Here is a 13,591-nt window from a genome sequence, read left to right as displayed (position 1 = left end):
ACTGAGTCAAAAGTGTTTTATTTTTCAGCATTAATGCTAACAATCTGGTACAGAAAGTCATTGCCATCACATTTGTAGCATCCTTAAATATCGTGATAGACTTTACCTTGTGAATTTTTTGTTCTGTTTTGGTAGACTTTTCAGTAGGGAAATTTACAAAATATCACATTATTTGTGACTGCAGCATAGTATCTCTCCCTTCCAGCACTCTACAAACATCTCCAAAATGTATTTCTGGAGAATCCAATCATTCAATCATTTTTTGGGAATGCACCCAGAATATTATTACATCTTGTACCGATATTTTGGCTGACAACCTTTCAGTTGAGTTACTTGCAAGATTTATAAAGCACTTTACACTGTGGAGTAAATGTGCATGCATCAAGGGTAACATTGTTGGTAGATTCCATGCAGAATAATGCTTATCTACAAGCGCAGTTGGCAGGGCACAGCACATGTGGGGAGAGTGGTAGTATTAGGGGGTCCGAGCAGGCACTGTAGGGGAAATGCCGAGTGCTGGAGGGGAAGTGTCATTCTAAACTGAAGCCTATGCCCGTATTAAGTGGAGCACCTGCACACCCACATCTGCATGGTGACCATTCAAAAAGATCTACTGTCATCACTGCTTTGGTTAGCATCTAAAAGGAATTCCACTGAAGAAGCAACAAAAATAGTGATTTATTTTCACCTGGTGGATTAACCTTTTGTAACTTACAAAGAAACATCGTGAATGGCAAATTTTGAGTAAACCTACATTTGTCTTGTAGCCATGTTAAAATTTGCTTCTTTTGCCAAAATACAGTGGAATTTGCACAATATATTCTCACTAACATGTTGTGTAGACACAAGGAACAGTGGTTCATTACTTTTATTAAGTGAGGAATTGAGGGAAAGTAAGATATCTTATGAATAACCACATCCTTGGTGCAAAAATAAACATGTAATGTCTTCACTCATGTTGTTCCAATACCTACAGGATTTCTTGTTTCACTGGCTGTTGATGGCTTTAAAAATAACATTCTTTCACCTAAGAAGACTGTAGTTAGTGGAATAACGTTAGATAATGAAGTTTCACGTAATAACTACATGGAAGAATAGTCTCCTCTGTGTGTGCTATCATTTGCCAAAATCTCATTTTGATATCGCAAACCGTTTATGAATTATGAGGAGTGATGCGGATATTTCATTCTGGCTTAATTGCTGGTGGGCGTGATCGCAAATGAGTGTGCTATGTCAGATAAATTTTCTTGGGGCTGGTGACAGATATAGCCTCCACCCAAGTCTAAAGAAAAAGAAAAATTCAATATGTTAGCTGAATTTCATATGCAGCAATATATTATATTATAATAGATGCCAAATGCAAAATCATAGCGACTCCTATTTTTTATTGCAAACTTTTTCAAATTTCACTTAGTGTCGTACTTCAGTGCAAATATCATTATAACCATTAACAAAATGAAAGACATGCCATCGCAAAGCTAACATATAAAGCTAAAAGTACCTCAAAACTGAAAATTTTACCACATTTCTGTAAAATCATTTGAGAAAGATTGTAGAGTGTGCGTTTCGATTCTGTCGCCTCAGCACGTCGCCGACTGGCCGAAAGCGGTGGTTGGCCTCCCCTTCCAAACAAACAAAAATGAACTTGCCCAGCACTTTGGTCGCTGCACATTGCCCACCATATCCTGCACAGACTCTAACAATAGCATCAATCGTAGATAACAGTTTACACCTCCCAGAGTAAAACAAAGCTAATCCAGAGTCAGCAAATACACAGTGCTTACAAAGTATTTGGTCGATTATTATGCATGGCATATATTGGAATGCCAGGCAGTGAAGACCTAGAAGAGTATTTCCTCTAGAGTGCAGACATGAAATGATGGGTTACTATGATTTGTTGAGCCAGAGACACATGTCTCAGTTGAGCAGGTTGTCTACTAATTGTATTTCCACAGCTTCCTTGACAGCTGAATCATAGGAGAAGTAGGGCTGTGGCTGGTATCATAACTTTCCCATTATCCATGGAATGGCCAATGGAGATACAATTTTCAGCCACTACAGATCTGTTGGGCTGTAGTGGACCAGTGTAACACTGGTGTTCAATGCACCGTTCTTTTACATTGCATGTTGTTTTTTGTATGTACTGTTTACCACACTCACAAGGAATTTCGTATATACCTGTCTTTTGTAAAAGCAGATCATCCTTCACAGCTCTCTGAAGAGCTGCTATCTTGGCCGGTGAATGGGAGATTACATCCACTTTATTCTTATTCATTATTCTTGAATTAGAAAGAAAACTGACATTCTACAGATCGGAGCATGGAATGTCAGATCCCTTAATCGGGCAGGTAGGTTAGAAAATTTAAAAAGGGAAATGGATAGGTTAAAGTTAGATATAGCAGAAATTAGTGAAGTTCAGTCGCAGGAGGAAAAAGACTTCTGATCAGGTGAATACAGGGTTATAAATACAAAATCAAATAGGGGTAATGCAGTAGTAGGTTTAATAATGAATAAAAAAAATAGGAGTGCAGGTAAACCACTACAAACAGCATAGTGAATGCATTATTGTGGCAAAGATAGACACGAAACCCACGCCTACTACAGTAGTACAAGTTTATATGCCAACTAGCTCTGCAGATGACGAAGAGATAGATGGAATGTGTGATGAGATAAAAGAAATTATTCAGATAGTGAAGGGAGACGAAAATTTAATAGTCATGGGCGACTGGAATTCGAGAGTGGGGAAGGGGAGAGCAGGAAACATAGTACGTGAATATGTATTGGAGATAAGAAATGAAAGAGGGAGCCGTCTGGTAGAATTTTGCACAGAGCATAACTTAATCATAGCTAACACTTGCTTCAAGAATCATGAAAGAAGGTTGTATATGTGGAAGAGACCTGGAGGCACTGGAAGGTTTCAAATAGATTATACAATTGTAAGACAGAGATTTAGGAACCAGGTTTTAAATTGTAAGACATTTCCAGGGGCAGATGTGGACTCTGACCACAATCTATTGGTTATGAATTGTAGATTATAAAACTGAAGAAACTGCAAAAAGGTGGGAATTTAAGGAGATGGGACCTGGATAAACTGAAAGAACCACAGGTTGTGGAGAGTTACATGGAGAGCATTAGGGAATTATTGACAGGACTGGGGGAAAGAAATACAGTAGAAGAAGAATGGGTAGCTTTGAGAGATGAAATAGTGAAGGCAGCAGGGGATCAAGTAGGTAAAAAGACGAGCGCTAGTAGAAATCCTTGGGTAACAGAAGATATATTGAATTTAATTGATGAAAGGAGAAAATATAAAAACTCAGAAAATGAAGCAGGTAAAAAGGAATACAAACGTCTCAAAAATGAGATCAACAGGAAGTGCAAAATGACTAAGCAGGGATGGCTAGAGGACAAATGTAAGGATGTAGAGGCATATCTCACTAGGGGTAAGATAGATACTGCCTACAGGAAAATCAAAGAGACCTTTGGAGAAAAGAGAATCACTTGTATGAATATCAAGAGCTCGGCTGGAAACCCAGTTCTAAGCAAAGAAGGGAAATCAGAAAGGTGGAAGGAGTATATGGGGGGTCTATACAAGAGTGATGTACTTGAGGACAATATTATGGAAATGGAAGAGGATGTAGATAAAGATGAAATGGGAGATATGTTACTGCGTGAAGAGTTTGACAGAGCACTGAAAGTCCTAAGTCGAAACAAGGCTCCGGGAGTAGACAACATTCCATTAGAATTACTGACAGCCTTGGGAGAGTTTGCCCTGACAAAACTCTACCATCTGGTGAGCAAGATGTATGAGACAGGCGAAATACCCTCAGACTTCAAGAAGAGTATAATAATTCCAAACCCAAAGAAAGCAGGTGTTGACAAATGTGAAAATTACCGAACTATCAGTTTAAAAAGTCACAGCTGCAAGATACTAACACAAGTTCTTTAGAGACGACTGGAAAAACTGGTAGAAGCCAACCTCGGGGAAGATCAGGTTGGATTCCGTAGAAATGTTGGAACATATGAGGCAATGCTGACCCTACGACTTATCTTAGAAAATAGGTTAAGGAAAGGCAATCCTACGTTTCTGGTATTCGTAGACAGAGAGAAATCTTTTGACAATATTGACTGGAATACTCTCTTTCAAATTCTGAAGGTGGCAGGGGTAAAATACAGGGAGCGAAAGGCTATTGACAATTTGTACAGAAACCAGAATGCAGTTATAAGAGTCGAGGGGCATGAAAGGGAAGCAGTGGTTGGGAAGGGAGTGAGACAGGGCTGTAGCCTATCACCGATGTTATTCAATCTGTACATTGAGCAAGCAGTAAAGGAAACAAAAGAAAAATTGGAGTAGGAATTAAAATCCATGGAGAAGAAATATAAACATTGAGGTTCACTGATGACATTGTAATACTGTCAGAGACTGCAAAGGACCTGGAAGAGCAGTTGAACGGAATGGACAGTGTCTTGAAAGGACACCCATCTTCCTTTCATCAAACTAATATGTACAGAAGTGGTAGATTGCATTGTAAGAACTTACCTTGTGAATGGATGAAAGGCTGTCAGCCAAGAATAAGGTACAAGACCTAATAATAACAACCTGTATGCACTCCCAAAAAAGATGGAATCTTCAAAATGAGCTGTTCTACACAGTATATAGCTTTGGTCATTTTCATGTCTTTATGAATGAGATTTACCAACTTTTACAAATTGTTTTGCCATTGAGACCTGATGCCAATAGATTTTAAATCTTTCAGCATACCTTGAACACTAGAAGTAGTAATTACAAAGCAATCTGCAGTGACACTTTGCAGATCTGTAGACCCTTTTTCAAATCTGTCATCATACACTGTGTGCCTTTCTTCTGTCATCATATACTGTGTGCCTTTCTTTTCATAGTCATTCTTCTTCCTATGTTATTTAGATAACTCACTGACAGTCTATTGCTCTTCCATAAAGCTGTGCTTTTTGCAGACATGATTGCCAGTGATTGTGGGGCTTTACCAAACTTCTTTTTCCAAGGGTAGTTATTCCTGCTTTATGTTCTTCTGTTTTCCAACAATGTATTCAGTGTGGTTACTATGTAGCTAGCTGAAAGAGGGAGTAAATAGGTTTGTGATGAAAGATTGCTACAGATTATTTTTGAACATTTATATCTTGAACTATTTTCCACAGTTACAGTTTTTTAACTCTTTCGACCAGCTTGAGTTTTTTGGCCAACTGTACCTAGGCTCGTGTGTCATCCATTTCTGTAATGCAGAATGGATGAATGAATAAGTAATTCTTTGTTGTTCCCAGTAGTTACTAAACTAGTTCATTAATGAAGCTTATGCAAATTATATGAACATGTCAACAAGAATAAAAAAATGTTTCATACAAATGGTACCTAAATCCACAACTTGTCAAGATATGTTGTAAAACATAGAAATGCAACAAAAATTCATCAAATGCCACTGCTTCAATTGCTTCAGTAAAATTTCAGCCTTCAGTGAGAGCTTCATTCTGCTAATAAAGTGGCACTGACCGTATCAGTATGTCACACAGTTAATATGCATATTTCTACTTCAATCTTAAATTGTCTGCCCATCTGATGTGAGTAAGCATTTGCTTTTCTATAGTGTAAGGAACAAATCATTAATGAAACTACCTCTGTGGTTTGGGGCTACCATCATCACTACTGCTGCAGACATGGATATAGTTTTTAAATGTGTCTCTACAATTTATATTCTACATACTTGCAAGAATGGAACATATATGTTAAGTTGTAAACATAGTAATAATGAAAGTTATTAAGATTCATGTGTGGGTGAAATAGTTACTTAGTCTTCCAGATGACAGTTGAGTTGGCTGTAGAACCAAGTGCCTGAACATAATTTATGTAATATATAAAACTGCCCACCAAGTCGAATGAAATGAAAAATTGAAACTTGAAAATTATTATTGTTGTTCTAAATGAATGCCTCTGTGTTATAGTGATATCGCAGATGGTCATTATTATTTCATTCAGCAGTTTGCCACCTAATGATATGGTTTTGGCCACAAAACACACTTAAGTAAGCCATAACATTCCTCACAAGCAGTCATACATTATAATCAGTTCCACGTCAAATAGCAATCCATGATGAGTAATCCAAAAATTTTCACTTACCGATTGAAAGATTTATTCTATTCTTGAATTAAGATTGAAATACATATAGAAGTAAAACATTTTGTATTACGGAAGGAAGCAAAGAGTGAAAACAAACAATTGAAATGACTCAAAAGGTTTACATTGTTTTTGTCACGAGTTTCTGGAATAATACCAAAACACAGGAAAGATGTAGCTATTGAGGGTAGTTTCAACAAATGTTTCTAGTTTTCAGTGCAATCATTTATCTACAGTGAAACTTCATAGTCCAAATTTTTGAATGTTCAAATAACTTTTTGTTTCGGCTATGACAAAATTCTGAATGACAGGAATATTTACCATCATTTGAAACGGGTCACAAATGTCTCAACACAGGTAGTCAAATTGGAAAAATGATGTGATAGCACTCAAAAGGCCATATAGCAGAGTCATCTGCTGCACTCATCTGGTAAAGTAAATTTGCTTCCTACACAGCAGAATTCCTTCCCTTCTGCCACAATGACTTTCCCAATTTTGACGTTTAGCAACCTACTATTCTCTCTTCAGTCCAAAGGTCCGTGCCATCTATCTATTCTAGCATTGGAGCATTGGTACCTGTCTCTCTTGCATTTTAATTCCTGTTCTAAAATTGTCTTTCATTATTGCTATAACACAAAGCTTAACCAACATTAATGACAAAATGCAATTTGTCTTAGCACCAGTTTTTAACAATAACTTGTCACTTTTTAATTTTTTTAATTACTCCCACTTAGTTTTGCATATATTATACACTCCTGGAAATGGAAAAAAGAACACATTGACACCGGTGTGTCAGACCCACCATACTTGCTCCGGACACTGCGAGAGGGCTGTACAAGCAATGATCACACGCACGGCACAGCGGACACACCAGGAACCGCGGTGTTGGCCGTCGAATGGCGCTAGCTGCGCAGCATTTGTGCACCGCCGCTGTCAGTGTCAGCCAGTTTGCCGTGGCATACGGAGCTCCATCGCAGTCTTTAACACTGGTAGCATGCCACGACAGCGTGGACGTGAACCGTATGTGCAGTTGACGGACTTTGAGCGAGGGCGTATAGTGGGCATGCGGGAGGCCGGGTGAACGTACCGCCGAATTGCTCAACACGTGGGGCGTGAGGTCTCCACAGTACATCGATGTAGTCGCCAGTGGTCGGCGGAAGGTGCACGTGCCCGTCGACCTGGGACCGGACCGCAGCGACGGACGGATGCACGCCAAGACCGTAGGATCCTACGCAGTGCCGTAGGGGACCGCACCGCCACTTCCCAGCAAATTAGGGACACTGTTGCTCCTGGGGTATCGGCGAGGACGATTCGCAACCGTCTCCATGAAGCTGGGCTACGGCCCCGCACACCGTTAGGCCGTCTTCCGCTCACGCCCCAACATCGTGCAGCCCGCCTCCAGTGGTGTCGCGACAGGCGTGAATGGAGGGACGAATGGAGACGTGTCGTCTTCAGCGATGAGAGTCGCTTCTGCCTTGGTGCCAATGATGGTCGTATGCGTGTTTGGCGCCGTGCAGGTGAGCGCCACAATAAGGACTGCATACGACCGAGGCACACAGGGCCAACACCCGGCACCATGGTGTGGGGAGCGATCTCCTACACTGGCCGTACACCACTGGTGATCGTCGAGGGGACACTGAATAGTGCACGGTACATCCAAACCGTCATCGAACCCATCGTTCTACCATTCCTAGACCAGCAAGGGAACTTGCTGTTCCAACAGGACAATGCACGTCCGCATGTATCCCGTGCCACCCAACGTGCTCTAGAAGGTGTAAGTCAACTACCCTGGCCAGCAAGATCTCCGGATCTGTCCCCCATTGAGCATGTTTGGGACTGGATGAAGCGTCGTCTCACGCGGTCTGCACGTCCAGCACGAACGCTGGTCCAACTGAGGCGCCAGGTGGAAATGGCATGGCAAGCCGTTCCACAGGACTACATCCAGCATCTCTACGATCGTCTCCATGGGAGAATAGCAGCCTGCATTGCTGCGAAAGGTGGATATACACTGTACTAGTGCCGACATTGTGCATGCTCTGTTGCCTGTGTCTATGTGCCTGTGGTTCTGTCAGTGTGATCATGTGATGTATCTGACCCCAGGAATGTGTCAATAAAGTTTCCCCTTCCTGGGACAATGAATTCATGGTGTTCTTATTTCAATTTCCAGGAGTGTAGATTCCTTATTTGCATCTGTGCTGTGCTGTGCTGCACTGCACTGCACTGCACTGTACTGTACTGTACTGTACTCTACTCTACTCTACTCTACTCTACTCTACTCATACTGCCCTGTTCCTTTCTTAGCTTTGCCTGTACTGTGCTTACAATGGTCTTACCTGCTGTAATTGCTTCATTAATTCCTTTCCTCTCCTACTGATGTAGCCCAATTCTTAGTGCATTGGAAACTGGGATTTTGTGTCATTCTTTTATCTTTCAGAGTTGCATTTTCTCTAGTTCTTTTGAATTCCACTCTCCTGTTTAGTATACGAAGTCGTGATCCAAATCTTCATCTACAACTATATATACTTGTGACCTACTAGAGCCTTAAAAATACCAAATACTTCACAACAATATTTAGTTATTTTGCTGCTGTGCTCAAGGTTTTGTATTCGAATACTGTTGGATTCCGTGTCTTTAAATTCAGTTAATTTATTTATTTATTTATTTTTAAGTTTGCTGCATCATTTCAATCATAATATTAACTGTATTTGCTCTCATTTTCTCTTAATATTATTCTTTTCTTCATCTGAAATCTTTTCCCATGTGATTTTAATTATTTTTATGTATTTACTTTGATTTAGTTTCTTCATTTTATTATTTTACATTTTTGGCCATGTTATTGCAGTATTATTTCTGTTACTCATTTAGCTTGAATTTTATTTTATTTCTAAATCTATTTCATTTAAATCTTCATCTGCATTATTTTGTTTATGTTGTGAGAGGAATTTCTGTTTTAAGTGTCTGACAACAGTATATGTTGCTACAAAAAATAAATTTTTGATGCTATTGCATATCCACTATAAATAGATTATTTCACCTTTTGTTTTTAACTGATAGAGCATTATTTTCAAGTGTTTAAATATTATAATAGGGAAAAGAAAATACACTATATAATCAAAAGTATTCGGACACCCCCAAAAACATATGTCTTTCGTATTAGGTGCGTTGTGCTGCCACCTACTGCCAGGTACTCCATATCAGTGATCACAGTACTGTATTTACTCAAATCTAAGCCGCACCTGAAAAATGAGACTCGAAATAAAGGAAACAAAAAATTCCCCAATCTAAGCCACACCTGAAATTTGAGACTCGAAATTCAAGGGGAGAGAAAAGTTTTAGGCCGCACCTCCAAATCAAAACAAAGTTGGTCCATTGTAGTATGAGACACAATTTAGGTTGAATGAATGACGATACAGCTACAGTAGTTTGGTTCAAGTCGTAAGCTTAGCAGTTAAGCTTTACCAGGTAGCCATTGCTATGCATCAGGCACTCCGTCTGTATTTATACGGGTACCCTTCCTTTTTCATATGCTTTGTCTGGTTTGAATCAATTGCTTATTTTGCTTTGATCTGATAAGTGCCATTTTCTTTGTTATAGGTATTTACATCGCTCTAAGCTGAAAATGCATTACTGTACTGTATCATGCATTGTTTGTCGCATTCTGATAGTGCATGTTTACGGCCTGTCGCTGCTCGTGGCACGGCTTGCTTTTGTGCGCACTAACGCCGCTTACAATTTTAAAAAAAAAAGAGAGGAATCGTCTCATTAGCGAAACAATGGCAAGAGACTGCTATTTGTTGTTACTTACACTGCTGCTTTCTTTGATAATGATCAACAAGAACCAAATAATAGACTGCATATGATAGAAGATGTTCTGAATGAGAGTTAGGCGAAAATTTTTCTCCATTTGAAAATCTTTGCGGCCACTTCTTTAGTACATCAAATTCTGCACAGTAATTAGAGTCATCTTAGATTTAAAAATCTAGCCAGTTGCCGTGCTTCATTTCTGACTGTATCACTATTAGGCATAAGAATAATACGAATATAAACATGACACGATACGTATATTCTTCCGCGTTTGCTGTTGTCTCACTCTAGTTTCGTAATTTATTAGGCAGACAGGATTTAAATGAAACAGCAGCAAACACGAAAGAATACATGGCAAAATGTTTATATTCTTATTATTCTTATGGTGAAGAGAATACTGCATGTGATTCACATTTCATCAGGTTCCTATTAGCAACCATCTCTTCTCACAGGTAGGAAAAAATTCAGAATGTAGAGTTGGCCATATTGACAAACAGTCTTGCCAGTCAGATTTTCGTAGTACATTGAAATTCTCTTCCACCTTTTTTTTTTTAATTTATTTACTGACGCAGAGGTTTTGGCGCCAGGATTTATCTTTGTGCCTAGAAAGCATGCCTGTGTAGCGCTACATATATTCGACAGCAGAAGTTAGCTGTGGCAGCACCTACCAACATTTTTCAGAACTTCCACTTGCTTTGCACTCGATTCTAAGCCGCAAGCGGTTTTTTGGATTACAAAAACTGGAAAAAAAGTGCGGCCTAGATTCGAGTAAATACGGTAGTCATTAGACATTGCTAGAGAGCAGAATAGAGTGCTCCACAGAACTCACAGACTTCGAATGTGGTCAGGTGATAGGGTGTCACTTCTGCCATACGTCTGTACACAAGATGCCCACACTCCTAAACACCCCTATGTCCACTGTTTCCAATGTGACAGTGAAGGCAAATGTGTAGGGACACATACAGCACAAAGGCATACAGGCCGACCTCATCTTTTGACTGACAGAGACTGCTGACAGTTAAAGAGGGTCTTAATGTGTAATAGGCAGACATCTATCCAGACCATCACACAGGAATTCCAAACTGCATCAGGATCTACTGCAAGTACTATGACAGTTGGGCGGGAGGTAAGAAAACTTGGGTTTCGATGGTCAAGCGGCTGCTCATAAACCACACATCACGCTAGTAAATGCCAAACGATGCCTCGCTTGGTGTAAGGAGCGTGAGCATTGGACAATTGAACAGCGGAAATGCTTTGTGTGGAGTGACAAATCACGGTACACAATGTGGCGATCCGATGGCAGGGTGTGGGTATTGCGAATGCCTGGTGAACATCATCTGCCAACATGTGTAGTGACAACAGTAAAATTCGGAGGTGGTGGTGTTGTGGTGTGATCATGTTTTTAATGGAGGGGGCTTGCACCCAATGTTTTTTTGTGTGGCTCTATCACAGCACAGGCCTACATTGATGTTTTAAGCACCTTCTTGCTTTCCATTGTTGAAGAGCAATTCGGTGATGACAGTTGCACCTTTTAACATAATCGAGCACCTGTTCATAATGCACAGCCTGTGGCAGAGTGGTTACATGCCAGTAACATCCCTGTAATGGACTGCCCTGCCCAGAGTCCTGATATGAATCCTATAGAACACCTTTGGGATGTTTTGGAATGCCGATTTCATGCCAGGCCTCACCAACCGACATCAATACCTCTCCTCAGTGCAGCAGCCTGTGAAGATAGAGCTGCCATTCCCCAAGAAGCCTTACAGCACCTGATTGAACGTATGCCTGCTAGAGTGGAAGCCGTCATCAAGGCTAAGTGTGGACCAACATCATATTGAATTCCAGCATTACTGATGGAGGGTGCCATGAACTTGTAAGTCATTTTCAGCCCAATGTCCATATACTTTTGATCACATAGTGTAATTAAAATTACATACGCAAAGATTCCAAATGAAATAATGAAGAAAAATGTTCAGTGAATATGATGATTAAAATGAAGTCGATGATTAAAATGAAGTCAGGTGATTAGAAATGGAAATGAATTATGTTTAGACAAAGTAATTGAATAAGGAAACGTTGCCCCCATTGGGTTTTGAACCCACAACTTCCAGCACCACAACCAAACAACTTAACCACGAGGCTTGATACAACTCTGAAGTAGTTGCTGTTTTCAAGGCTGTAGTGGGTCACCTGAAATTGTAATTTGTCAATTATTCACAAATGAGGGCACACAAGTTTGAATGGCTGTAGGATGTGATCCCAGCGACCCTACACCACCATCTAGGTGGTTATAAAAAATTTGATCTGACCCATGGAGATTTCTACTTGTGAGTACCAGTTTTTCCAAATAAAGTATACTCCCGGTTATTTGGACATAGACCCATGCTGCCAGTCCCTATGTACTTGACTTGTATGTCCTTGTTTCCCATGAATAATCTGCAAACTTTGTAATTGGGAGTACACTGTGCCATGTTCCCAGTGCTTTTCTAATATGCTCACTACAACCAACTGGAAGCTACATCAAAATTTCAGATTCCTTTCTGATTTCTTTCTCCTGCTCGATAGTTCTTGCAGTGGAAATGAAAAGAAATGTACTTATTTTTCAGTGTAGGCCTCTTTCAATTCAATGCACTCTGCACAGTATTCTTTCAATGAGTAGATTTTATCACAGACTTGCGATTCAGTAAGGTGAGTGATTTCATTTCTGTTACTTTTTTACGTTAAATAGTGAACCCAGTCTCATCCAAAGATTGCTGGACAATACTTTTTTTATGTAAGTCGGCATTCAATGAATAGAACCTGTATTTGATAAATGTCGAATACAGTATTTAAGCAATGACACCTCCTTGTTGGAATATCAGCAATGTAAGGAAAAAGATAGGCTGCTACTCACTGTAGAGATAACATGTTGAATTGCAGACAGGCACAGTGAGAAAATTGTTACACATTTAGCTTTCAGACAAAGTTTTCTTCAGAAAAGAAAACACGCACACACACACATTCATTCACTCAAGCATGCACATCTCACGCACACATAACCATCATCTCCAGCAACTCAGACTGGAATGCTACTGTCGCATTGTACAGAAGCAACAATCTGGAGGGGGTGGAGAAGGGGAATGGATAGCAGGGCATGGGTAGGGAGAGAGAACAGCACTGTGTGACAGAGCATGCAGGGACTAGAAGGAGACATGACAAGACTGCCACCAGATGCAATGTCAGGGGACTCTTGGGCAGGGAGATGATGATGGGTAGCAGTAAAAGAGAAGATCAGGAAAGAGGAAGTACAGTGAGGTGTGCTGGCAGAGGGCAGCACACAAAGAGGGTGAAGGTATGTGAATAGGGAGGAGATGATAGGACAGGGACGGAAACTGTTGAGTTATTCCTGTCGGTGATAAACTACTGAAACTTTGGCTATCAGAAACAGGAATGTTAAATTGCATTATTATAGAATGTGATCATTCACAGAAGTGGTGATATATTAAAGTAGCTGATATCTGTTTAATATATAAACTGCATTTAAACACTTATAATGGCCTTTATAATACGTCCTTATGTAAAAATCATGTTGATTTTGGACAGCCAAGTCAAGTTTTGCCTAGAAAAATTGTGCCATGAAGAAAGGAATCTGTAGTGTTGGACTTA

At 40.0% G+C, this 13,591-nt stretch overlaps 1 protein-coding gene across 1 annotated transcript in view; it reads left to right on the top strand.

Annotated features, from left to right (window-relative positions):
• Positions 1-13,591, top strand: part of LOC124623180 (nuclear cap-binding protein subunit 1) — a 179,413-nt gene that overhangs the window by 58,464 nt on the left and 107,358 nt on the right. The window lies entirely within an intron of this gene.

This window comes from Schistocerca americana, chromosome 7 (assembly GCF_021461395.2).
Source record: "Schistocerca americana isolate TAMUIC-IGC-003095 chromosome 7, iqSchAmer2.1, whole genome shotgun sequence".
Classification (NCBI taxonomy): domain Eukaryota; kingdom Metazoa; phylum Arthropoda; class Insecta; order Orthoptera; family Acrididae; genus Schistocerca; species Schistocerca americana.
Note: the sequence above shows the minus strand (reverse complement) of the source record. Positions and strands in the feature narration are given on the sequence as shown.